Raw genomic sequence first — 24160 nt, forward strand, 5'->3', positions numbered from 1 at the left:
GCACTCCCTTAGAGCTCGGTATCCAATCCCACTCCCGAGCACTCCATACCCAATCCCACTCCCCGAGAGCTCAGTACACAATCCCACTCCCGGAGAGCTCAGTACACAATCCTACTCCCCGACAGCTCAGTACCCAATTCCTCCTCCCTAAGAGCTCAGTACCCAATCTCACTCCCTGAGAGCCCAGTACCCAATCCCACTCCCCAAGTGCTCCATACCCAATCCCACTCCTCGAGAGCTCAGTAGCCAATCCCACTCCCGAGGGCTCAGTACCCAATCTCACTCCCTGAGAGCCCAGTACCCAATCCCACTCCCCAAGCGCTCCATACCCAATCCCACTCCTCGAGAGCTCAGTACCCAATCCCACTCCCTGATAGCCCGGTACCCAATTCCACTCCCTGAGAGCCTGGTACACAATCCCACTCCCCAAAAGCCCAGTACCCAAACACACTCCCCTAGTGCCCAGTACCCAATCACACTCTGGACATCCCAGGACCCAAAACCCACTCCCCGAGAGCCCAGTACTCAAATCTACTCCCTGAAAGCCTGGTACGCCACACCTACCACTACCCTAGAGCTCAGTACCGAAACCCACTCAGAGGGCCAGGTACACAATCCCACTCCTCGAGAGCTCAGTACACAATCCTAATCTGAAAGCCGAGTACACAATTCCACGCCGAGTGCCCAGTACCCAATCCGACTCCCCAGGAGCTCAGAAATCAATTCCACTCCCCGTGAACTTAGTACCCAATCCCACTCTCCGAGAGCTCAGTACTCAATCCCATTCCGAGAGCACAGTATCCAATCCCACTCCCAGACAGCCCTGTATCCAATTCCATTCCCTGAGGGAACAGTACCCAAACCCGCTCTCCAAGAGCTCAGTACCCAATCCCACTCCCAGATATCCCGGTAGCAAATCGCACTCCCCAAGAACCCAGTCCCCAATCCCACCCCCGAGAGCTCAGTATCCAATCCCACTCCCCGAGAGGTCAGTACCCAATCATTCTGCCCTCGAGCCCAGTACCCAGCCCCACTCCCAGAGCGCTCCGTACCCAATCCCACTCCCCAATAGCCCGGTACCCAATCCCACTCCCCGACAGCTCAGTACCCAATCCCACTCCTCAAGAGTTCAATACCCAATCCCACTCCCCGAGAGCTCAGTACCCAATCCCACTCACCTCAGCACAGTACACAATCCCCCTCCCTTAGAGCTCAGTACACAATCCCACTCCCTGAGAGCTGGATACCCAATCCCAATTCCTGAGAGTCTGGTACCCAATACCACTACCTTCGAGCTCAGCCCCGAATACCACTCCCCAAGTGCTCGGTACCCAGTCCCATTCCCTGAGATCTCACTAGCCAATCCCACTCCCCGAGAGTCCACTACCAAATCCCACTCCCCGAGAGCCGAGTACCAAATCCCACTCCCCGAGAGCTCAGTACACAATCCCACTCCCTGACAGCTGGATACCCAATCCCACTTCCTGAGAGTCTGGTACCCAATGCCACTACCTTACAGCTCAGTCCCCAATACCACTCCCCAAGAGCTCAGTCACCAATCCCACTCCCTGAGAGCTCAGTAGTCAATCCCACTCCTCGAGGTCTCAGTACCCAATCCCACTCCCTCATAGCTCAGTACCTAATCTCACCCCCCGAGAGCCCAGTACCAAATCCCACTCCCTTAAAACGCAGCGCCAAATCCCACTCCCCGAGAGCTCAGTAGCCAATCCCACTCCCGAGGGCTTAGTACCCAATCCCACTCCCTGAGAGCCAGATACCCAATCCCACTTCCTGGGAGTCTGGTACCCAATATCACTACCTTGGAGCTCAGTCCCCAATACCACTCCCCAAGAGCTCGGTACCCAATTCCACTCCCTGAGGGCTCAGTAGCCAATCTAACTCCCCGAGGGCTCAGTACCCAATCCCACTCCCTGAGAGCTCAGTACACAATTGCACACCCTGGGATCTCAGTACACAATCTCACTCCCTGAGAACTCGGACAACAATCCCACTCCCTGAGAGTCTGGTACCCAATACCACTACCTTACAGCTCAGTCTCCAATACCACTCTCCAAGAGCTCGTTACCCAATCCCACTACAAGAGAGCTCAGTAGCCAATCCCACTCCCCGAGAGCTCAGTACCCAATCCCACTCCTCGAGAGCTCAGTACACAATCCCACTCCCTTAGAGGTCAGAGGTCAGTACCCAATCCCACTCCCCGAGACCTCAGTATCCAAAACCACTCCCCGAGACCTCAGTATACAATCACCGAGAGCTCAGTACACAATCGCACTCACAAAGACCCCAGTACTCAATCTCACTCCATTAAAGCTCAGTGCCCAGTCCCACTCCCCGAGAGCTCAGGACCCAATCCCACTCCCCAAATCCCCAGTACTCAATCCTAATCCCCAAATCTCCAGTACCCAGTCTCACTCCCTGTGAGCCGAGTACCCACTCCCACTCCCAGAGAGCGCAGTCCACAAACCAACTCCCCAAGACCCCAGTACTCAATCTCACACCCTTAGAGCTCAGTATCCAATCTCACTCCCCGAGAGCCCTGTACCCAGACCCACTCCCCAAGACTTCAGTACCCAATCCCACTCCCCGAGAGCTCAGTACCCAAACCCACTCCCCGGGAGCTCAGTAGCCAATCCCATTCCCTGAGAGCACAGTACCCAATCCCACTCCCCGTGAGCCCAGTACTCAATCCCACTTCCCGAGTGCCCTGTACCCAGTCCCACTACCAGGAGCTCAGTACCCAATCCCACTCCCTGAGAGATCAATAGCCAATCATACTTCCCTCGAGCTCAGTACCCAATCCCACTCCTCGAGGGCTCAGTATCCAATCCAACTCCCTGATAGCTCAGTACACAATCCCATTCCCTTACAGGTCAGTACCCAATCCCACTCCTCGAGAGCTCAGTAGCCAATCCCACTCCCCAAGAGCCCAGTACCAAATCGCACTCCCCGAGAGCCCTGTACCCAGTCCCACTCCCCGAGAGCTCAGGACCCAATCCCACTCCCCAAATCCCCAGTACCCAATCCCACTCCCCGAAAGCCCAGTACCCAATCACACTCCCTGTGAGCCCAGTACCCACTACCACTCCCCGAGAGCTCAGTCCACAATCCCACTCCCCGAAAGCTCAGTCCACAATCCCACTCCCCGAGAGCTCAGTCCACGATCCCACTCCCTGAGAGCGGATACCCAATCCCACTTGCTGAGAGTCTGGTACCCAATACCACTACCTTACAGTTCAGTCCCCAATCCCACTCCCCAAGAGCTCGGTCCCCAATCCCACTCCCTGAGAGCTCAGTACCCAGTCCCACTCCCCAAGAGCTCAGGACCCAATCCCACTCCCCGAGAGCCCAGTACCCAATCTCACTCCCTGTGAGCCCAGTACCCACTACCACTCCCCGAGAGCTCAGTCCACAATCCCACTCCCCGAGAGCTCAGTACACAATCCCAGTCTCTGAGAGCGGATACCCAATCCCACTTGCTGAGAGTCTGGTACCCAATACCACTACCTTACAGTTCAGTCCCCAATACCACTTCCCAAGAGCTCGGTACCCAATACCACTACCTTCAAGATCAGTCTCCAATACCACTCCCAAAGAGCTTGGTACCCAATCCCACTCCCTGAGAGCTCAGTAGCCAATCCCATTCCCTGAGAGCTCAGTACCCAATGCCACTCCCCGTGAGCCCAGTACTCAATCCCACTTCCTGAGAGCCCTGTACCCAGTCCCACTACCAGGAGCTCAGTACCCAATCCCACTCCCTGAGAGATCAATAGCCAATCATACTTCCCTCAAGCCCAGTGCTCAATCCACTTCCCGAGAGCTCAGTAGCCAATCCCACTCCCCGAGAGCCCAGTACCAAATCGCACTTCCCGAGAGCCGAGTACCAAATCGCACTCCCCGAGAGCCGAGTACCAAATCGCACTCCCCGAGAGCTCAGTAGCCAATCCCACTCCCCAAGGGCTCAGTACCCAATCCCACTCCCCGAGGGCTCAGTACAGAATCCCATGCCCTGAGAGCTCAGTACACAATCCCACTCCCTGAGGATCTGGTACCCAATGCCGCTACCTTACAACTCAGTCCCCAATACCACTCCCCAACAGCTCGGTATCCAACACCACTACCTTCGAGCTCAGTCTCCAATCCCACTCCCAAAGAGCTCGATACCCAATCCCACTCCCTAAGAGCTCGGTCCCCAATACCACTCCCAAGGGCTCAGTACCCAATCTCACTCCCTGAGAGCTCAGTACACAATCCCAATCCCACTCCCGAGAGTTTAGTATCCAATCCCACTCCCCGTGAGCTCAGTTGCCAATCCCACTCCCCAAGAGCCCAGTACCAAATCCCACTCCCGAGAGCTGAGTAGCCAATCCCACTCCCTGAGAGCTCAGTAGCCAATCCACTCCCTGAGAGCTCAGTACACAATCCCACTCCCTGAGAGCTGGATACCCAATCCCACTTCCTGAGAGTCTGGTACGCATTACCACTATCTTAGAGCTCAGTTCCCCAATACCACTCCCCGAGAGCTCAGCTCCAAATCCCACTCCCCAAGAGCTCAGTACCCAATACCACTCCCTTAGAGGTCAGTAGATAACCCCACTCTTCGACAGCCCGGTACCCAATCCCACTCTCTGAGAGCTCAGTACACAATCCAACTCCCCAAGAGCGCAGTACCCAATGCCATTCCCCAAGTGCTCAGTACACAATCCCACACCCCCGAGAGCTCAGTACCCAATCTGACTCCCCGCGAGCTCAGTACCCAATTCCCCTCCCTTGGAGCTCAGTACCCTAATACCATCCACTTAGAGCTCTGTAGTCAAACTCACTCTCCCACAGCCCGGAAACTAATCCCACTCCCTGAGAGCTTGGTCAACAATCCCACTCCCTGAGAACTCAGTACTCAATCCCACTCCCCAAGACCCTAGTACCCAATCCCACTCCTCGAGAACCTGGTACCCAATCCCACACCTCGAGAACCTGGTACCCAGTCCCACTCCTCGAGAGCCCGGTACCCAGGCCCACTCCTCGAGAGCCCGGTACCCAGTCCCACTCCTCGAGAGCCCGGTACCCAGTCCCACTCCTCGAGAGCCCGGTACCCAATCCCACTCCTCAAGGGCCCGGTACCCAATCCCACTCCTCGAGAGCCCAGTACCCAATCCCACTCCTCGAGAGCTCAGTACCCAATCCCACTCCTTGAGAGCTCAGTACCCAATCCCAATCCTCGAGAGCTCAGTATCCAACCCCACTCCCCAAGACCTCAGTACCCAAAACCACACCCCGAGAGCACAGTATACAATCCCACTCACAAAGACCCCAGTACTCAATCTCACTCCCTTAAAGCTTAGTACCCAATCCTACTCCCCGAGAGCTCAGTACTTGTGGGCGGCACGGTGGCACAGTGGTTAGCACTGCTGCCTCACAGCGCCAGAGACCCGGGTTCAATTCCCGCCTCAGGCGACTGACTGTGTGGAGTTTGCACATTCTCCCCGTGTCTGCGTGGGTTTCCTCCGGGTGCTCCGGTTTCCTCCCACACTCCAAAAATGTGCAGATTAAGTGAATTGGCCACGCTAAATTGCCTGTAGTGTTAGGTGCAGGGGTAACTGTAGGGGAATGGGTCTGGGTCGGTGCGCTTCGGCGGGTCGGTGTGGACTTGTTGGGCCGAAAGGCCTGTTTCCACACTGTAAAGTAATCTAATCAATCCCACTCCCCGACAGCACTGTACCAGTCCCACTCCCCAAGAGCTCAGTACCCAAACCCACTCGAGAGCTCAGTACCCAATCCCACTCCCTGAGAGCCCAGTACCCCAATCCCACTCCCCGACAGCCCTGCCCAGTCCCACTCCCGTGAGCTCAGTACCCAATCCCACTCTCCAACAGCACAGTACCCAGTCCCACTCACCGAGAGCTCAGGACCCAATCCCACTTCCCAAATCCCCAGTATCCAATCCCACTCCTCAAGACCCCAGTACACAATCCCACTCCTCGAGAGCCCGGTACCCAATCCCACTCCTCGAAAGCCCGGTACCCAATCCCACTCCTTGAGAGCTCAGTACCCAAAACCGCTCACCGAGACCTCAGTATACAATCCCCAAGAGCTCATTACACAATCCCACTCACAAAGACCCCCCCGTACTCAATCTCACTCCCTTAAAGCTCAGCACCGAATCCCACTCCCCGAGAGCTCAGTACCCAATCCCACTCCCCGACAGCACTGTACCCAGTCCCACTCCCCGAGAGCTCAGTACCCAATCCCACTCCCAGATTCCTGAAGAAGGGCTTATGCCCGAAACGTCGATTCTCCTGTTCCTTGGATGCTGCCTGACCTGCTGCGCTTTTCCAGCAACACATTTTCAGCTCTGATCTCCAGCATCTGCAGTCCTCACTTTCTCCTCACACCCTGAGAGCTCAGTACCCAATCCCACTCCCCGTGAGCCCAGTACTCAATCCCACTTCCCAAGAGCCATGTACCCAGTCCCACTACCAGGTGCTCAGTACCCAATCCCACTCCCTGTGAGCCCAGTACCCACTCCCACTCCCCGAGAGCACAGTACCCAATCCCACTCCCCGAGATCTCAGTACCCAGTTCCACTACCAGGAGCTCAGTACCCAATCCCACTCCCTGAGAGATCAGTACCCAATCATACTCCCCTCGAGCCCAGTACCCAATTCCATTCCCTGAGAGCTCAGTACACAATCCCACTCCACGAGGGCTCAGTACACAATCCCACTCCACGAGGGCTCAGTACCCAATCCCACTCCCTGAGACCTCAGTACACAATCCCACTCCCCGAGAGTCCAGTACTAAATCTCATTCCCTGAAAGCCCTGTACCAAATCACATTCCCCGAGAGCTCAGTACCCAATCCCACTCCCAGATTCCTGAAGAAGGGCTTATGCCCGAAACGTTGATTCTCCTGTTCCTTGGATGCTGCCTGACCTGCTGCGCTTTTCCAGCAACATATTTTCAGCTCTGATCTCCAGCATCTGCAGTCCTCACTTTCTCCTCACACCCTTAGAGCTCAGTACCCAATGCCACTCCCCGTGAGCCCAGTACTCAATCCCACTTCCCAAGAGCCATGTACCCAGTCCCACTACCAGGTGCTCAGTACCCAATCCCACTCCCCGAGAGCCCAGTACCCAATCCCACTCCCTGTGAGCCCAGTACCCACTCCCAATCCCTGAGAGCTCAGTACACAATCCCACTCCCCAAGACCCCAGTACTCAATCTCACACACTTAGAGCTCAGTACCCAATCCCACTCCCCGAGAGCCCAGTACCCAGTTCCACTACCAGGAGCTCAGTACCCAATCCCACTCCCCTCAAGCCCAGTACCCAATCCCATTCCCTGAGAGCTCAGTACACAATCCCACTCCACGAGGGCTCAGAACCCAATCCCACTCCCTGACAGCTCAGTACACAATCCCACTCCCCGAGAGTCCAGTACAAAATCCCACTCCCTGAGAGACCTGTACCAAATCACATTCCCCGAGAGCTCAGTAGCCAATCCAACTCCCCGAAGGCTCAGTGGCCAATCCCACTCCCCGAAGGCTCAGTACCCAATCCCACCCCCTGAGAGCTCAGCACACAATCCCACTCCCTGAGAGCTCAGCACACAATCCCACTCCCTGAGAGATCAGCACACAATCCCACTTGCTGGGAGCTCAGCACACAATCCCACTTCCTGGGAGCTCAGTACACAATCCCACTCCCTGAGAGCGGACACCCAATCCCACTTCCTGAGAGTCTGGAACCCAATACAGCTGTCCCCAGTACCACTCCCCAAGAACTCAGTAGCCAATCCCACTTCTGAGAGCTCAGTACACAATCCCACTCCCTTAGATGTTAGTACCCAATCCCACTCCCCAACAGCTCCGTACCCAATCCCACTCACCGAGAGCTCAGTATCCAATCCCACTCCCCAAAACCTCAGTACCCAATACCACTCCCCGACACCTCAGTACATAATCCCTGAGAGCTCAGTACACAATCCCACTCCTCAAGACTCCAGTACTCAATCCAACTCCCTTAAAGCTCAGTACCCATTCCCAATCCCAGAGAGCTCAGTACCCAAACCCACTCTCCAACAGCACTGTACCCCGTCCCGCTCCCCGAGAGCTCAGTACCCAATCTATTCCCCGAGAGCCCAGTACTCAATCGCACTCCCCGGGAGCTCAGAACACAATCCCACTCCCTGAGAGCGGATACCCAATCCCACTTGCTGAGAGTCTGGTACCCAATACTACTCCCCAAGAGCTCGGTACCAATACCACTCCCAAAGATCTTGGTACCCAATCCCACTCCCTGAGAGCTCAGTAGCCAATCCCACCCCGGAGGGCTCAATACCCAATCTCATTGCCTGAGAGCTCAGTATACAATCCCAATCCCATTCACCGCGAGTTCACTATCCAATCCCACTCCGAGACCTCAGTACACAATCCCACTAACAAAGACCCCAGTACTGAATCTCACTCCCTTAAAGCTCAGTACCCAATCCCAATCACCGAGAGCTCAGTACCCAAGCCCATTCCCCGACAGCACTGTACCCAATCCCACTCCCTGAGAGCTCAGCACCCAATCCTACTCCCCGAGAGCCCAGTACTCAATCGCACTCCTCGAGAGTTCTGTACCCAATCCCAATCCCCGCGAGGTCAGTAACCAATCATACTCCCCTCGAGCCCAGTACCCAATCCCATTCCCTGACAGCACAGTACCCAAACCCACTCCTCGAGAGCTCAGTACCCACTCCCACTCCCCGTGAGCCTAGTACTCAATCCCTCTTCCCGAGAGCCCTGTACCCAGTCCCACTCCCGGGAGCTCAGTACCCAATCCCACTCCCTAAGAGCTCAGTACACAATCCCACTCCCCGAGATCCCGGTAAACTATCCCACTCCCCGAGAGCCCAGTACACAATCCCACTCCCCGAGAGCCCGGTACACAATCCCACTCCCCGAGAGCCCGGTACACAATCCCACTCCTTGAGAGCCCAGTACACAATCGCACTCCCTGAGAGCCCAGTACACAATCGCACTCCCCGGGAGCTCAGTACACAATCCCACTCCCCGAGAGCCTGGTAAACAATCCCACTCCCCGAGAGCCCAGTACACAATCCCATTCCCTGAGAGCCCAGTACACAATCCCACTCCCCGAGAGCCCGGTACACAATCCCACTCCCTGAGAGCTCAGTACACAATCCAACTCCCCAAGAGCGCAGTACCCAATACCATTCCCCAAGTGCTCAGTACTAAATCGCACTCCTCAAGAGCCCAGTACCCAGTCCCACTCTTCAAAAGCCCAGTTACCCTATCCCACTCCCCGAGAGTCCGGTACCCAGTCCCACTCCTCGAGAGCCCAGTACCCTATCACATTCCCCGAGAGGCCGGGACCCAGTCCCACTCCTCGAGAGCCCAGTACCCTATCCCATTCCCCGAGAGTCCGGTACCCAGTCCCACTCCTCGAGAGCCCGGTACCCAGTCCCACTACCCGAGAGTCCGTACACAGTCCCACTCCCCGAGAGTCCGGTACCCAGTCCCACTCCCCGAGAGTCCGGTACACAAACCCACTCCTCGAGAGCCTGGTACCCAGTCTCACTCCCCGAGAGTCCGGTACACAATCCCACTCTCCAAGAGCCCGGTACACAATCCCACTCCCCGAGAGCCCAGTACACAATCCCACTCCCCGGGAGTTCAGTACACAATGCCACTCCCCGAGAGCCGGGTACAAAATCCCACTCCCCGAGAGCTCAGTACACAATCCCAATCCCCGAGAGCCCGGTACACAATCCCACTCCCTGAGAGCCCAGTACACAATCGCACTCCCCGGGAGCTCAGTACACAATCCCACTCCCCGAGAGCCTGCTAAACAATCCCACTCACCGAGAGCCCAGTACACAATCCCATTCCCTGAGAGCACAGTACACAATCCCACTCCCCGAGAGCCTGGTACACAATCCCAATCCCCGAGAGCCCGGTACACAATCCCACTCCCTGAGAGCCCAGTACACAATCGCACTCCCCGGGAGCTCAGTACACAATCCCACTCCCTGACATCCTGGTACACAATCCCACTCCCCGGGAACCCAGTACACAATCCCACTCCCCGAGAGCCTGGTACAAAATCCCACTCCCCGAGAGCTCAGTACACAATCCCAATCCCCGAGAGCCCGGTACACAATCCCACTCCCTGAGAGCCCAGTACACAATCGCACTCCCCGGGAGCTCAGTACACAATCCCACTCCCCGAGAGCCTGCTAAACAATCCCACTCACCGAGAGCCCAGTACACAATCCCATTCCCTGAGAGCACAGTACACAATCCCACTCCCCGAGAGCCTGGTACACAATCCCACTCACTGAGAGCTCAGTACACAATCCCACTCCCTGACATCCTAGTACACAATCCCACTCCCCGGGAGCCCAGTACACAATCCCACTCCCCGAGAGCCTGGTACACAATCCCACTCTACAAGAGCCCGGTACACAATCCCACTCCCTGAGAGCCCAGTACACAATCCCACTCCCCGAGACCCCGGTACACAATCCCACTCCCTGAGAGCTCAGTACACAATCCCACTCCCTGAGAGCCTGGTACACAATCCCACTCCCCGGGAGCCCAGTGCACAATTCCACTCCCCGAGAGCTTGGTACAGAATCCCACTCTCCGAGAGCCCGGTACACAATCCCACTCCCTGAGAGCCCAGTACACAATCGCACTCCCCGAGAGCCCAGTACACAATCGCACTCCCCGAGAGTTCAGTACACAATCCCACGCCCTGAGAGCCCGGTATACAATCCCATTCCCTGAGAGCCCGGTACACAATCCAACTCCACGAGAGCCCGGTACACAATCCCACTCCCTGAGAGCTCAGTACACAATCCCACTCCCTGAGAGCCTGGTACACAATCCCCCTCCCTGAGAGCTCAGTACACAATCGCACTCCCCGAGAGCCCAGTACACAATCCCCGAGAGCCCAGTACACAATCCCACTCCCTCAGAGCCCGGTACACAATCCCACTGCCCGAGAGCCCAGTACACAATCCCACTCCTTGAGAGCCTGGTACACAATCCCAGTACACAATCCCACTCCCCAAGAGCTAGGTACACAATCCCACTCCCTGAGAGCTCAGTACACAATCCCACTCCCTGAGAGCTCAGTACACTATCCCACTCCCTGAGAACCTGGTACACAATCCCACTCCCTGAGAGCCCGGTACACAATCCCACTCCCTGAGAGCTCAGTACACAATCCCACTCCCTGAGAGCCCGGTACACAATCCCACTCCCTGGGAGCTCAGTACACAATCCCACTCCCCGGGAGCTCAGTACACAATCCCACTCCCCGAGAGCCTGGTAAACAATCCCACTCACCGAGAGCCCAGTACACAATCCCATTCCCTGAGAGCACAGTACACAATCCCACTCCCCGAGAGCCTGGTACACAATCCCACTCCCTGAGAGCTCAGTATACAATCCCACTCCCTGAGAGCCTGGTACACAATCCCCCTCCCTGAGAGCTCAGTACACAATCGCACTCCCCGAGAGCCCAGTACACAATCCCACTCCTCGAGAGCCTGGTACACAATCCCACTCCCTCAGAGCCCGGTACACAATCCCACTCCCCGAGAGCCCAGTACACAATCCCACTCCCCGGGAGCTCAGTACACAATCCCACTCCCCGAGAGCCTGGTACACAATCCCACTCCTTGAGAGCCCAGTACACAATCCCACTCCTCGAGAGCTAGGTACACAATCCCACTCCCCGAGAATCCAGTACAAAATCCCACTCCCTGAGAGACCTGTACCAAATCACATTCCCCGAGAGCTCAGTAGCCAATCCAACTCCCCGAAGGCTCAGTAGCCAATCCCACTCCCCGAAGGCTCAGTACCAAATCCCACCCCCGAGAGCTCAGCACACAATCCCACTCCCTGAGAGCTCAGCACACAATCCCACTCCCTGAGAGATCAGCACACAATCCCACTTGCTGGGAGCTCAGCACACAATCCCACTTCCTGGGAGCTCAGTACACAATCCCACTCCCTGAGAGCGGACACCCAATCCCACTTCCTGAGAGTCTGGAACCCAATACAGCTGTCCCCAGTACCACTCCCCAAGAACTCAGTAGCCAATCCCACTTCTGAGAGCTCAGTACACAATCCCACTCCCTTAGATGTTAGTACCCAATCCCACTCCCCAACAGCTCCGTACCCAATCCCACTCACCGAGAGCTCAGTATCCAATCCCACTCCCCAAAACCTCAGTACCCAATACCACTCCCCGACACCTCAGTACATAATCCCTGAGAGCTCAGTACACAATCCCACTCCTCAAGACTCCAGTACTCAATCCAACTCCCTTAAAGCTCAGTACCCATTCCCAATCCCAGAGAGCTCAGTACCCAAACCCACTCTCCAACAGCACTGTACCCCGTCCCGCTCCCCGAGAGCTCAGTACCCAATCTATTCCCCGAGAGCCCAGTACTCAATCGCACTCCCCGGGAGCTCAGAACACAATCCCACTCCCTGAGAGCGGATACCCAATCCCACTTGCTGAGAGTCTGGTACCCAATACTACTCCCCAAGAGCTCGGTACCAATACCACTCCCAAAGATCTTGGTACCCAATCCCACTCCCTGAGAGCTCAGTAGCCAATCCCACCCCGGAGGGCTCAATACCCAATCTCATTGCCTGAGAGCTCAGTATACAATCCCAATCCCATTCACCGCGAGTTCACTATCCAATCCCACTCCGAGACCTCAGTACACAATCCCACTAACAAAGACCCCAGTACTGAATCTCACTCCCTTAAAGCTCAGTACCCAATCCCAATCACCGAGAGCTCAGTACCCAAGCCCATTCCCCGACAGCACTGTACCCAATCCCACTCCCTGAGAGCTCAGCACCCAATCCTACTCCCCGAGAGCCCAGTACTCAATCGCACTCCTCGAGAGTTCTGTACCCAATCCCAATCCCCGCGAGGTCAGTAACCAATCATACTCCCCTCGAGCCCAGTACCCAATCCCATTCCCTGACAGCACAGTACCCAAACCCACTCCTCGAGAGCTCAGTACCCACTCCCACTCCCCGTGAGCCTAGTACTCAATCCCTCTTCCCGAGAGCCCTGTACCCAGTCCCACTCCCGGGAGCTCAGTACCCAATCCCACTCCCTAAGAGCTCAGTACACAATCCCACTCCCCGAGATCCCGGTAAACTATCCCACTCCCCGAGAGCCCAGTACACAATCCCACTCCCCGAGAGCCCGGTACACAATCCCACTCCCCGAGAGCCCGGTACACAATCCCACTCCCTGAGAGCCCAGTACACAATCGCACTCCCTGAGAGCCCAGTACACAATCGCACTCCCCGGGAGCTCAGTACACAATCCCACTCCCCGAGAGCCTGGTAAACAATCCCACTCCCCGAGAGCCCAGTACACAATCCCATTCCCTGAGAGCCCAGTACACAATCCCACTCCCCGAGAGCCCGGTACACAATCCCACTCCCTGAGAGCTCAGTACACAATCCAACTCCCCAAGAGCGCAGTACCCAATACCATTCCCCAAGTGCTCAGTACTAAATCGCACTCCTCAAGAGCCCAGTACCCAGTCCCACTCTTCAAAAGCCCAGTTACCCTATCCCACTCCCCGAGAGTCCGGTACCCAGTCCCACTCCTCGAGAGCCCAGTACCCTATCCCATTCCCCGAGAGGCCGGTACCCAGTCCCACTCCTCGAGAGCCCAGTACCCTATCCCATTCCCCGAGAGTCCGGTACCCAGTCCCACTCCTCGAGAGCCCGGTACCCAGTCCCACTACCCGAGAGTCCGTACACAGTCCCACTCCCCGAGAGTCCGGTACCCAGTCCCACTCCCCGAGAGTCCGGTACACAAACCCACTCCTCGAGAGCCTGGTACCCAGTCCCACTCCCCGAGAGTCCGGTACACAATCCCACTCTCCAAGAGCCCGGTACACAATCCCACTCCCCGAGAGCCCAGTATACAATCCCACTCCCCGGGAGTTCAGTACACAATGCCACTCCCCGAGAGCCGGGTACAAAATCCCACTCCCCGAGAGCTCAGTACACAATCCCAATCCCCGAGAGCCCGGTACACAATCCCACTCCCTGAGAGCCCAGTACACAATCGCACTCCCCGGGAGCTCAGTACACAATCCCACTCCCTGACATCCTGGTACACAATCCCACTCCCCGGGAACCCAGTACACAATCCCACTCCCCGAGAGCCTGGTACAAAATCCCACTCCCCGAGAGCTCAGTACACAATCCCAATCCCCGAGAGCCCGGTACACAATCCCACTCCCTGAGAGCCCAGTACACAATCGCACTCCCCGGGAGCTCAGTACACAATCCCACTCCCCGAGAGCCTGCTAAACAATCCCACTCACCGAGAGCCCAGTACACAATCCCATTCCCTGAGAGCACAGTACACAATCCCACTCCCCGAGAGCCTGGTACACAATCCCACTCACTGAGAGCTCAGTACACAATCCCACTCCCTGACATCCTGGTACACAATCCCACTCCCCGGGAGCCCAGTACACAATCCCACTCCCCGAGAGCCTGGTACACAATCCCACTCTACAAGAGCCCGGTACACAATCCCACTCCCTGAGAGCCCAGTACACAATCCCACTCCCCGAGACCCCGGTACACAATCCCACTCCCTGAGAGCTCAGTACACAATCCCACTCCCTGAGAGCCTGGTACACAATCCCACTCCCCGGGAGCCCAGTGCACAATTCCACTCCCCGAGAGCTTGGTACAGAATCCCACTCTCCGAGAGCCCGGTACACAATCCCACTCCCTGAGAGCCCAGTACACAATCGCACTCCCCGAGAGCCCAGTACACAATCGCACTCCCCGAGAGTTCAGTACACAATCCCACGCCCTGAGAGCCCGGTATACAATCCCATTCCCTGAGAGCCCGGTACACAATCCAACTCCACGAGAGCCCGGTACACAATCCCACTCCCTGAGAGCTCAGTACACAATCCCACTCCCTGAGAGCCTGGTACACAATCCCCCTCCCTGAGAGCTCAGTACACAATCGCACTCCCCGAGAGCCCAGTACACAATCCCCGAGAGCCCAGTACACAATCCCACTCCCTCAGAGCCCGGTACACAATCCCACTGCCCGAGAGCCCAGTACACAATCCCACTCCTTGAGAGCCTGGTACACAATCCCACTCCTTGAGAGCCCAGTACACAATCCCACTCCCCAAGAGCTAGGTACACAATCCCACTCCCTGAGAGCTCAGTACACAATCCCACTCCCTGAGAGCTCAGTACACTATCCCACTCCCTGAGAACCTGGTACACAATCCCACTCCCTGAGAGCCCGGTACACAATCCCACTCCCTGAGAGCTCAGTACACAATCCCACTCCCTGAGAGCCCGGTACACAATCCCACTCCCTGGGAGCTCAGTACACAATCCCACTCCCCGGGAGCTCAGTACACAATCCCACTCCCCGAGAGCCTGGTAAACAATCCCACTCACCGAGAGCCCAGTACACAATCCCATTCCCTGAGAGCACAGTACACAATCCCACTCCCCGAGAGCCTGGTACACAATCCCACTCCCTGAGAGCTCAGTATACAATCCCACTCCCTGAGAGCCTGGTACACAATCCCCCTCCCTGAGAGCTCAGTACACAATCGCACTCCCCGAGAGCCCAGTACACAATCCCACTCCTCGAGAGCCTGGTACACAATCCCACTCCCTCAGAGCCCGGTACACAATCCCACTCCCCGAGAGCCCAGTACACAATCCCACTCCCCGGGAGCTCAGTACACAATCCCACTCCCCGAGAGCCTGGTACACAATCCCACTCCTTGAGAGCCCAGTACACAATCCCACTCCTCGAGAGCTAGGTACACAATCCCACTCCCCGAGAATCCAGTACAAAATCCCACTCCCTGAGAGACCTGTACCAAATCACATTCCCCGAGAGCTCAGTAGCCAATCCAACTCCCCGAAGGCTCAGTAGCCAATCCCACTCCCCGAAGGCTCAGTACCCAATCCCACCCCCGAGAGCTCAGCACACAATCCCACTCCCTGAGAGCTCAGCACACAATCCCACTCCCTGAGAGATCAGCACACAATCCCACTTGCTGGGAGCTCAGCACACAATCCCACTTCCTGGGAGCTCAGTACACAATCCCACTCCCTGAGAGCGGACACCCAATCCCACTTCCTGAGAGTCTGGAACCCAATACAGCTGTCCCCAGTACCACTCCCCAAGAACTCAGTAGCCAATCCCACTTCTGAGAGCTCAGTACACAATCCCACTCCCTTAGATGTTAGTACCCAATCCCACTCCCCAACAGCTCCGTACCCAATCCCACTCACCGAGAGCTCAGTATCCAATCCCACTCCCCAAAACCTCAGTACCCAATACCACTCCCCGACACCTCAGTACATAATCCCTGAGAGCTCAGTACACAATCCCACTCCTCAAGACTCCAGTACTCAATCCAACTCCCTTAAAGCTCAGTACCCATTCCCAATCCCAGAGAGCTCAGTACCCAAACCCACTCTCCAACAGCACTGTACCCCGTCCCGCTCCCCGAGAGCTCAGTACCCAATCTATTCCCCGAGAGCCCAGTACTCAATCGCACTCCCCGGGAGCTCAGAACACAATCCCACTCCCTGAGAGCGGATACCCAATCCCACTTGCTGAGAGTCTGGTACCCAATACTACTCCCCAAGAGCTCGGTACCAATACCACTCCCAAAGATCTTGGTACCCAATCCCACTCCCTGAGAGCTCAGTAGCCAATCCCACCCCGGAGGGCTCAATACCCAATCTCATTGCCTGAGAGCTCAGTATACAATCCCAATCCCATTCACCGCGAGTTCACTATCCAATCCCACTCCGAGACCTCAGTACACAATCCCACTAACAAAGACCCCAGTACTGAATCTCACTCCCTTAAAGCTCAGTACCCAATCCCAATCACCGAGAGCTCAGTACCCAAGCCCATTCCCCGACAGCACTGTACCCAATCCCACTCCCTGAGAGCTCAGCACCCAATCCTACTCCCCGAGAGCCCAGTACTCAATCGCACTCCTCGAGAGTTCTGTACCCAATCCCAATCCCCGCGAGGTCAGTAACCAATCATACTCCCCTCGAGCCCAGTACCCAATCCCATTCCCTGACAGCACAGTACCCAAACCCACTCCTCGAGAGCTCAGTACCCACTCCCACTCCCCGTGAGCCTAGTACTCAATCCCTCTTCCCGAGAGCCCTGTACCCAGTCCCACTCCCGGGAGCTCAGTACCCAATCCCACTCCCTAAGAGCTCAGTACACAATCCCACTCCCCGAGATCCCGGTAAACTATCCCACTCCCCGAGAGCCCAGTACACAATCCCACTCCCCGAGAGCCCGGTACACAATCCCACTCCCCGAGAGCCCGGTACACAATCCCACTCCCTGAGAGCCCAGTACACAATCGCACTCCCTGAGAGCCCAGTACACAATCGCACTCCCCGGGAGCTCAGTACACAATCCCACTCCCCGAGAGCCTGGTAAACAATCCCACTCCCCGAGAGCCCAGTACACAATCCCATTCCCTGAGAGCCCAGTACACAATCCCACTCCCCGAGAGCCCGGTACACAATCCCACTCCCTGAGAGCTCAGTACACAATCCAACTCCCCAAGAGCGCAGTACCCAATACCATTCCCCAAGTGCTCAGTACTAAATCGCACTCCTCAAGAGCCCAGTACCCAGTCCCACTCTTCAAAAGCCCAGTTACCCTATCCCACTCCCCGAGAGTCCGGTACCCAGTCCCACTCCTCGAGAGCCCAGTACCCTATCCCATTCCCCGAGAGGCCGGTACCCAGTCCCACTCCTCGAGAGCCCAGTACCCTATCCCATTCCCCGAGAGTCCGGTACCCAGTCCCACTCCTCGAGAGCCCGGTACCCAGTCCCACTACCCGAGAGTCCGTACACAGTCCCACTCCCCGAGAGTCCGGTACCCAGTCCCACTCCCCGAGAGTCCGGTACACAAACCCACTCCTCGAGAGCCTGGTACCCAGTCCCACTCCCCGAGAGTCCGGTACACAATCCCACTCTCCAAGAGCCCGGTACACAATCCCACTCCCCGAGAGCCCAGTATACAATCCCACTCCCCGGGAGTTCAGTACACAATGCCACTCCCCGAGAGCCGGGTACAAAATCCCACTCCCCGAGAGCTCAGTACACAATCCCAATCCCCGAGAGCCCGGTACACAATCCCACTCCCTGAGAGCCCAGTACACAATCGCACTCCCCGGGAGCTCAGTACACAATCCCACTCCCTGACATCCTGGTACACAATCCCACTCCCCGGGAACCCAGTACACAATCCCACTCCCCGAGAGCCTGGTACACAATCCCACTCTCCAAGAGCCCGGTACACAATCCCACTCCCTGAGAGCCCAGTACACAATCCCACTCCCCGAGACCCCAGTACACAATCCCACTCCCTGAGAGCTCAGTACACAATCCCACTCCCTGAGAGCCTGGTACACAATCCCACTCCCCGGGAGCCCAGTGCACAATTCCACTCCCCGAGAGCTTGGTACAGAATCCCACTCTCCGAGAGCCCGGTACACAATCCCACTCCCTGAGAGCCCAGTACACAATCGCACTCCCCGAGAGCCCAGTACACAATCGCACTCCCCGAGAGTTCAGTACACAATCCCACGCCCTGAGAGCCCGGTATACAATCCCATTCCCTGAGAGCCCGGTACACAATCCCACTCCACGAGAGCCCGGTACACAATCCCACTCCCTGAGAGCTCAGTACACAATCCCACTCCCTGAGAGCCTGGTACACAATCCCCCTCCCTGAGAGCTCAGTACACAATCGCACTCCCCGAGAGCCCAGTACACAATCCCACTCCCTCAGAGCCCGGTACACAATCCCACTGCCCGAGAGCCCAGTACACAATCCCACTCCCCGGGAGCTCAGTACACAATCCCACTCCTTGAGAGCCTGGTACACAATCCCACTCCTTGAGAGCCCAGTACACAATCCCACTCCCCAAGAGCTAGGTACACAATCCCACTCCCCGAGAGCCCGGGACACAATCCCACTCCCTGAGAGCCCAGTACACAATCGCACTCCCCGAGAGCCCGATACACAATCCCACTCCCTGAGAGCTCAGTACACAATCCCACTCCCTGAGAGCCTCGTACACAATCCCACTCCCTGAGAGCCCAGTACACAATCCCATTCCCCGAGAGCCTGGTACACAATCCCACTCCCTGAGAGCTCAGTACCCAATCCCATTCCCCGACAGCACTGGACCCAATCCCATTCCCTGAGAGCTCAGTACCCACTCCCACTCCCCGTTAGCCCAGTACTCAATCCCACTTCCCGAGAGCCCTGTACCAGTCCCACTCCCGGGAGCTCAGTACCCAATCCCACTTCCCAAATCCCCAGTACCCAATCCCACTCCCCGACAGCCCAGTAGCCAATCCCAGTCCCTGTGAGCCCAGTACCCAGTCCCACTCCCCGAGAGCTCAGGACCCAATCCCACTCCCCAAATCCCCAGTACCCAAACCCACTCCCCGAGAGCCCAGTACTCAATCCCACCCCTCTAGAGCCCAGTACACAATGACACTCCTCCAGAGCCCAGACTCAATCCCACTCCCCGAGAGCCTGGTATGCAATCCTACTCTCCAAGAGCTGGGTGCCCAATCCCACTTCCTGAGAGTCTGGTACCCAATACCACAACCTTAGAGCTCAGTACCCTATCCCACTCCCCAAGAGCTCGGTACCCACTCCCACTCCCCGAGAACCCAGTTCCGAATCCCACTCCCCAAGAGCTCAGTACCCAATACCACTCCCTTAGAGGTCAGTAGACGATCCCACTCTCCGACAGCCCAGTACGCAATCCCATTCTCTGAGAGCTCAGTACACAATCCAACTCCCCAAGAGCGCAGTACCCAATACCATTCCCCAAGTGCTCAGTACACAATCCCACTCCCCCGAGAGCTCAGTACCCAATCACATTTCCCGAGAGCTCAGTACCCAATCTGACTCCCCGCGAGCTCAGTACCCAATTCCCTTCCCTTGGAGCTCAGTACCCCAATACCACACACTTAGAGCTCTGTAGTCAATCCCACTCTCCTACAGCCCGGAACCCAATCCCGCTCCCTGAGAGCTTGGACAACAATCCCACTCCCTGAGAGTTCAGTACTCAATCCCACTCCCTGAGAGCTCCGTACCCAATCTCACTCCCCGAGATCCTAGTACACAATCGCACTCCCCGAGAGCTCAGTACACTCTCGGGGAGTGCGATTGTGTACTGGGCTCTCGGGGAGTGCGATTGTGTACTGGGCTCTCGGGGAGTGGGATTGTGTACTGAGCTCCCGGGGAGTGGGATTGTGTACCGAGCTCCCTGGGAGTGGGATTGTGTACCGAGCTCCCAGGGAGTGGGATTGAGTACCGAGCTCCCAGGGAGTGGGATTGTGTACCGGACTCTCAGGGAGTGGGACTGTATACCAGGCTCCCGGGGAGTGGGATTGTGTACCGAGCTCCCAGGGAGTGGGATTGTGTACCGGATTCTCGGGGAGTGGGACTGGGTACCGGACTCTCAGGGAGTGGGATAGGGTACCGGGCTCTCGAGGAGTGGGACTGGGTACCGGACTCTCGGGGAATGGGATAGGGTACTGGGCTCTCGAGGAGTGGGAGTGGGATTGAGCTCAGTACCCAATCACATTTCCCGAGAGCTCAGTACCCAATCTGACTCCCCGCGAGCTCAGTACCCAATTCCCTTCCCTTGGAGCTCAGTACCCCAATACCACACACTTGGAGCTCTGTAGTCAATCCCACTCTCCTACAGCCCGGAACCCAATCCCGCTCCCTGAGAGCTTGGACAACAATCCCACTCCCTGAGAGTTCAGTACTCAATCCCACTCCCTGAGAGCTCCGTACTCAATCTCACTCCCCAAGATCCTAGTACTCAATCCCACTCCCCAAGACTTTAGTACACAATCCCACTCCTCAAGAGCCCAGTACCCAGTCCCACTCTTCGAAAGCCCAGTACCCTATCCCACTCCCCGAGAGTCCCAGTCCCACTCCTCGAGAGGCCAGTACCCTATCCCATTCCCCGAGAGCCCGGTACACAATCCCACTCCCCGAGAGCCCAGTACACAATCCCACTCCCCGAGAGCCCGGCACGCAATCCCACTCCCGGAGAGCCCAGTGCACAATCCCACTCCCTGGGAGCTCAGTACACAATCCCACTCCCTGGGAGCCTGGTACACAATCCCACTCCCCGGGAGCTCAGTACACAATCCCACTCCCTCAGAGCCTGGTACACAATCCCACTCCCTCAGAGCCCGGTACACAATCCCACTCCCTCAGAGCCCGGTACACAATCCCACTCCCTCAGAGCCCGGTACACAATCCCACTACCCGAGAGCCTGGTACACAATCCCACTCCCCGGGAGCTCAGTACACAATCCCACTCCCTGAGAGCCTGGTACACAATCCCACTCCCTGAGAGCCTGGTACACAATCCCACTCCCTGAGAGCCCTGTACACAATCCCACTCCCTGAGAGCCTGGTACACAATCCCACTCCCTGAGAGCCCTGTACACAATCCCACTCCCTGAGAGCCTGGTACACAATCCCACTCCCCGAGAGCTCAGTACACAATCCTACTCCCACCAAAGTCAGTACCCCCATCTGTCTGCCAACCATCCAGTGACCATCCCCAGTCCCCGATAGTGTCGAGTTCCATCCCCAGAACCAGTTGACCCCTCATGCCCTGTAGCACCCAGGTTCCCACTGCCCTGAGCCAGCCTGAAGGCTGCTCCTCCAGGTCCCATTCTCCAAGTGCCCCCTAACGGCTGCTCGCGTGAGCTGAGCAGGGGCGGGGCGAGACGCGGGGTGATGTGATAGGGGCGTGGGTAGGGTCAGTGGGTGGGTCATGGGTTGAGGAAAGGAGCGGGAAGATAAGAGTCGCACACCTGTGGCGGGACTACATGGGTGGGCGTGGTGTGGTATGAGGTGCGGCTCGAGGAGGGCGGGGCGATGATGGAGGGGCGGGGCGAGAAGGGAGGCGTGCGCGCTGCGACGGGAAATGGGCTGGGCGATGTGGCAGCTCGTGCTGAGAGGGGGCGAATGTGTTTTCCAGGGGCAGGGTATAGGTGGAGGGGCGGGGCTAGAGGCGGAACAGGGCGGACAGCTACTTGATTGAGTGTGTCCAGGGGCGGAGCATGGGGAGAGGGGCGGGGCGAGAGGCAGGACAGGGCGGACAGCCACCTGATTGAGTGAGTCCAGGGGCGGGGCATGGGGAGAGGGCGGGGCGAGAGGCAGGACAGGGCGGACAGCCACTTGATTGACTGTGTCCAGGGGCGGGGAATGGGGAGTGGGGCGGGGCATGGGGAGAGGGGCGGACAGCCACTTGATTGAGTGAGTCCAGGGTAAGAAATGGAGTTGGACGGCGACGGTGCAAAGGAATGGCAATTGGAACAAAAAAGTGAAGGCAGAAGTAGGACTAGGGAAATATGGGAATGGAAAAAGAGTGGGAGGATGGAATGAATGAAGGAGTAGAATTGGATAAGAAAGAGATGGAGGGAGTGTCCATCGAGAATAATTGGGAAGAGACTGAGGAATTGGTAGAGATGTAGAAAACATGAAAGATGGGAAGATAGTAACATGGAATAGTGACTGAGGAATTAGGTAAGTTCACATGGCATACAATTATCCAACATTGTGTTCACCATCTCAGCAGCAGCATTGAGAAGTGAAGATGTCGATTTATACATGCCCAAACCAATCTCCCTTTATGCTGAGACGGGTCCGCACAAATATGCACCATCGCTGCAAGATCCAACTTCCCTTCCTCAACTTTCATTTCTTCTGCTCTTCTTCACAAGTGCCGACAAAGCCCGATTTGCTTTGTGGGGGAAGAACTTTTATGACGAAGTATTTTGCAAATTTGTTCACTACTGGGACGTCATAGAGTCATAGAGATGCACAGCATGGAAACAGACCCTTCGGTCCAATCTGTCCACGCCGACCAGATATCCCAACCCAATCTAGTCCCACCTGCCAGCAACCGGCCCATATCCCTCCAAACCCTTCCTATTCATATACCCACCCAAATGCCTCTTAAATGTTGCAATTGTACCAGCATCCACCACCATACACATACCACCCTCTGCGTGAAAAAGTTGCCCCTTAGGTCCCTTTTATATCTTTCTCCTCTTACCCTAAACCTATGCCCTCTAGTTCGGGACTCCCCGACCCCAGGGAAAAGACTTTGTCTATTTATCCTCTCTATGTCCCTCATAATTTTGTAAACCTCTATAAGGTCACCCCTCAGCCTCCAACGCTCCAGGGAAAACAGCCCCAGCCTGTTCAGCCTCTCCCTGTAGCTCAGATCCTCCAAAACTGGCAACATCCTTGTAAATCTTTTCTGACCGTTTCAAGTTTCACAACATCTTTCCAATAGGAAGGAGACCAGAATTGCACGCAATATTCCAACAGTGGCCTAACCAATGTCCTGTATAGCCGCAACATGAACTCCCAACTCCTGTACTCAATACTCTGACCAATAAAGGAAAGCATACCAAGTGCCTTCTTCACTATCCTATCTACCTGCGACTCCATTTTCAAGGAGCTATGAACCTGCACTCCAAGGTCTCTTTGTTCAGCAACACTCCCTAGGACCTTACCATTAAGTGTATAAGTCCTGCTAAGATTTTGCTTTACCAAAATGCAGCATCTCGCATTTATCTGAATTAAACTCCATCTGCCACTTCTCAGCCCATTGGCCCATCTGGTCAAGATCCTGTTGTAATCTGAGGTAACTCTCTTCGCTGTCCACTACACCTCCAAGTTTGGTGTCATGTGCAAACTTACTAACTGTACCTCTTATGCTTGCATCCAAATCATTTATGCAAGTGACAAAAAGTAGAGGACCCAACACCAATTCTTGTGACACTCCACTGGTCACAGGCCTCCAGTCTGAAAAACAACCCTCCACCACCACCTTGGAAAGGCCAGAATTTATTCTTTGTCCCCAACTGCTGTGGAGATATGCAGCAAGATCCCAGATCCAACTCCTGCTCCAAATTCGCAAATCCAGGGCAGTAGGACTGCAACAAACACCTGTGGCTAGTCAGGGGCAGA

General features: G+C 56.3%; 1 protein-coding gene across 1 annotated transcript in view; it reads right to left on the minus strand.

Moving 5' to 3' along the window:
* Positions 1-24160, minus strand: part of LOC122555641 (IgGFc-binding protein-like) — a 128899-nt gene that overhangs the window by 87648 nt on the left and 17091 nt on the right. The window lies entirely within an intron of this gene.

Source organism: Chiloscyllium plagiosum, unplaced genomic scaffold (genome assembly GCF_037043375.1).
Source record: "Chiloscyllium plagiosum isolate Xiang-an unplaced genomic scaffold, Cpla_swu_hap1 HiC_scaffold_13, whole genome shotgun sequence".
NCBI lineage: Eukaryota > Metazoa > Chordata > Chondrichthyes > Orectolobiformes > Hemiscylliidae > Chiloscyllium > Chiloscyllium plagiosum.